Genomic DNA, 4,708 nt, shown 5'->3' with positions numbered 1-4,708 from the left:
TAACGAGTGTTTTGTAACTAGGTTTGGATTCACCATCAGAGTCATCTTCACTTGATGTTTGAAAGTAGGCATCGTGTGATTTTACCTTGGCACCACGTGCCATGAAGCAGTAGGTGGGAACCGAGTCGTCCTTGTCATTATCATCAGCGTTGGTGACGGAGCCATTGTCTTCAGTGTTGAAGATGGACTTGGCAATGTAGGCTATAGCTAGAGCCAGACTCGCAACACCAGAGTCGGAATCCTCCTCAGACTCCACCTCCGCCTCCTCAGAAGCAGACTCCTCCTATGAATCCATCTCCTTGCCAACAAAAGCACGAGCCTTGCCAGATGATTTCTTCTTGTGTGATGAAGACTTGGAAGAAGACTTTGAGGATTTCTTCTTCTTCTTGTCATTAGAATCATATTCTTTGCTCTTCTTCTTCTTCTTCTTCTCATTGTCCCACTGTGGACACTCAGAGATGTAGTGACCAGGTTCTTGCACTTGTGGCAGGTTCTCTTCTTGTGGTCATGGGTGGAAGCTTCATCATTTTTTGAGCTGGATCGTGAAGACTTTCTGAAGCCTTTCTTCTTGGTGAATTTTTGGAACTTCTTCACAAGCATAGCAAGCTTCTTTCCAATGTCTTCAGGATCACCAGAACTGCAGTCAGATTCTTCTATAGATGAGGAAACAGCCTTTGCCTTCAAAGCGCGAGTTTGCCCATAGTTGGGGCCATAGATATCTTGTTTCTCGGATAGCTGAAACTCATGTGTGTTGAGCCTCTAAAGTATGTCAGACGGATCGAGAGTCTTGAAGCCGGGGCGTTCTTGAATCATCAAGGCTAAGGTGTCAAATGAGTTGTCAATTGATCTCAGTAGTGTCTTGACTATTTCATGCTTCGTGATCTCAGTGGCACCGAGTTCTTGGAGCTCATTTGTGATATCAGTGAGGCGATCAAATGTGAGATGTACATTCTCATTGTCATGTCTCTTTAAGCGGTTGAAGAGGTTGCGGAGGACACTGATCCTTTGATCTCGCTGAGTTGAGACGCCTTCATTGATCTTGGAGAGCCAGTCCCAGACTAGCTTCGATGTTTCCAGAGCACTCACACGACCATACTGTCCTTTGGTCAGATGACCACAGATGATTTTCTTGGTGGTAGAGTCCAGTTGAATGAACTTCTTGACATCAGCAGGGATGACACCTTCACCGGTCTTGGGAACGCCGTTCTTGACGACATACCACAGATCGACATCAATGGCTTCAAGATGCATGCGCATCTTATTCTTCTAGTAGGGGTATTCAGTGCCATCAAAGATGGGGCACGCAGCAAAGACTTTGATTATCACTGTAGTCGACATAGCTAAAACTCCAGATGGCTAAACCGAATCACACAGAACAAGGGAGTACCTTGCTCTAATACCAATTGAAAGAGCTAGTTATCGACTAGAGGGGGGGTGAATAGGCGATTTTTATGAAAGTCTTCAAAACATGGGAGTTTCGAAGACAAACAATAGAAATGACACTACTCGTATGCAGCGGAAGGTAGACTACACTAGGCAAGCCATAGTCAAGTATTCAATGAAGTGAAAGCACGAAGACTATCAGCAGCTAGGTAGTAAGGATCAGGATGGAAGATAGTATGAAGCCAATCAGACCAAGTAGTCATACAGTGAAATCAAACAGATAATGCAAGCAGGCAATGACTTCACGAAGACAAACTGTAAGTAAAGAGAAGTGAGAGATAGAACTAGTAGCTTGGAGAGGACAGAGATTTGTTCGACCAGTTCCAGTTGCTGTGACAACTGTACGTCTGGTTAGGGAGGCTGAGATTTAACTTAGAAGACTGCGTCTTCACCTTATTCCCCTTGAGCTAAGGACACCTAGTCCCCGCCCAATCACTCTGGTAAGTCTTCAAGGTAGACTTACAAACCTTCACAGACTTCGTTCACCGGCAATCCACAATGACTCTTGGATGCTCAGAACGCGACGCCTAACCGGCTGGAGGATTCACAGTCCTCAAGTGTAACAAGTCTTCAGATCACGCGGACAGAAAGACTTCAGTGATGCCAAACACTCTTGGGCTCTGGGTGGTTTGGGCTTTGTCCTCGCAAGGATTCTCTCTCAAATGCTTCGGAGGTGGGTTGCTCTCAAACGACAAAAGCCGTGCACTAACTTTGAGCAGCCACCAATTTATAGTGTAGGGGGTGGGCTATTTATAGCCACTGGGCAACCCGACCTGATTTGTCCGAAATGACCCTGGGTCACTAAGGAACTGACATGTGTCCCAACGATCAGATTTCAAACACACACGGCAGCTTGACTTGGGCTACATGTAAAGCTGAGTCATCCGACTCTGGATAAGATTTGCTCTCATTGTCTTCACTCGAAGACATAGGATTTGGTTGAGCATCACTTCAGTCACTCTGACTTTGTTCACTTGGACCCCACTTAACAGTGCGGTGGTTCCTATGACTCAACAAAGAAGAAAAGGAAACAACAAAACAACTAAGTCTTTGTGCTCCACAGTCTTCATGCGATGTCTTCTCATGTCATAGTCTTCAACTTGAATACCTTCACAGACCACCGTTGTCTACAATGTCTTCACACATTTTTAGGGGTCGTCTCCGGTAGGTAAACCGAATCAATGAGGGACTACTACCTGTGTTATCCTGCAATTCTCACAAACACATTAGTCCCTCAACCAGGTTTGTCGTCAATACTCCAAAACCAGCTAGGGGTGGCACTAGATGCACTTACAAAAAGATTATGCAAGGCTTACGGATTTGAGGAGGGTATGATTATAACCTTTAATATTGGCATCCCTCAAGGCGCCTTTCCTTATTTTGATCAAGACATTCGGGTGGAAAGAGACATGATTCCTATTTTCCCTCCGTGTGAGTTTCTTGAACACATTTGTTAAGTAATCTATCTTAAAATATTTGTTATTCACTCGTAACTTACCATTTTAATTAAAATCTATAGCTTATTTTCTATCTCAAAGAAAAATACGGAATATAGTAGACGAGACCTATTACACTGCTTGATCCGAGCTTACTTGAGAGGAGGAGAATTATCTTGTCTCCTTTGTTAACGATGTTGAGTCGTTTTAAGGCACTCTTACGAAGCTGGTCCAAATACTACACCATACGTGCCACTCGTCCACAAATTGAGCAATACCAACATTCATAAAAAAATGCATGGTATGATTTTGTACTATTATTGTGCCAATAGTCCATCTTAAATAAAGCACAATGCTTACTATGTTACTATGTTGTTCTTCAATAGAAGCTCCTAAGAGTCGTTATGCCTGCAGCGATGGATGCGACATGTGCGATGACAATTATTTTCCATCAGAAGACGAATTTCAAAGGCACCTACTCTACTGCAAACCTACGAGATGGACGCCTCAAAATTGATGAGTTGCGGCAAATATTGAATAATGAGTGCATACGAGAAATTGGAGATCAGTGGATCTCTGTGATCTACCATGAAGATATAGGGCGTTCTTATTTTTTCAATTTATCCTAAAAAAGAGGAGTAGGTCCTAGTCCTTTGTCATTATCAGGACTAATTAACCGGTGGATGTTTGTATCGATAGTCGTGTTCTACCTAGCTATGAATATTTAGTTGGGCCATCTGTAGTTATGATTGACAACAATTAGAGCTAGTGGTTAATGTATGCAGCGACATTTTGTCAACTTTTATTCTTATCAATGTATTCTGATATGTGTTGTATGAAAACGCTACCATGGCAACATAAATGTTGTCGTCGCTATGGAAATTTTAATTTGTTTGACTGAGAACGAGCGGCGGGTGCTGAAACACGCCTGCCACTACTTCAAAGTCAAGCACTGGCGGACACGTTTATTCGCTCGCCACTGCAGACTATCTAGCAGTGGCAGGAGGTCGGTGGCGGGCGGGCCTGGGAGCCTGGTCCGCCACCGCTGGCTTTTATGCGCCCACCATTGCTAGGCATTCATGCAGTAGTGTGTAGTTGACGTTCACATAACACCACTACAGCAAGAACAACATAACATATCATCAAAACATTGAAAGATTATGAACTTCACATGATTACTAGCAACAAAACTTCCCCATGTCCTCAAGGACAAATGGAACTACTCACAACACATCATATAGATCATGATCATTAGCTATAATATATGATGAACAACCTGAGCACAACAAACTTTCACCAATAAATATCCTATGCATCAACTACAAGGTGTAATCAACACACATAAGTACTCCTAGTTATCAATCTGAGGTTTGATACAAAGATTGAGCACAAGGGAAGAACTAGGGTTTGGAGATGAGATGGTTCTGATGAAGATGATGATCCCCATGATGATTGGAGTGTTGGTGATGATGAAGGCTTTAATTTTCCACTCCCGGAGTGAAGTTTTCCCAACAAAATTGCTCCACCAGAGAGGTAAAGTGCTTCGCCTCGCAAATGGTGGCGGAAAGCCCCGAGGATCATATGTGATCTTTTCTAGGAAAAAAATGTGATTTTCTAGTATTTTTAGTGTGAATAATATATAATATGCTAGGGTATTTGGGTTTTTGTACACACACTTTCTACACACAAATGAGTCCATCTGTGCAATGAAACAAATATTACAGTTCGCTCCAACCCTGACGATAAACTATGTGTAAATGGGGTCAGCCGACCTCATAACTTTTTTGAAAAACAACCTAGAGCTACTGTTCATCATGAAGAAAATAAAT

This window comes from Triticum aestivum, chromosome 3B, assembly GCF_018294505.1.
Source record: "Triticum aestivum cultivar Chinese Spring chromosome 3B, IWGSC CS RefSeq v2.1, whole genome shotgun sequence".
NCBI lineage: Eukaryota > Viridiplantae > Streptophyta > Magnoliopsida > Poales > Poaceae > Triticum > Triticum aestivum.
The sequence above is the reverse complement of the archived record's forward strand: the minus strand, read 5'-3'. Positions refer to the sequence as shown.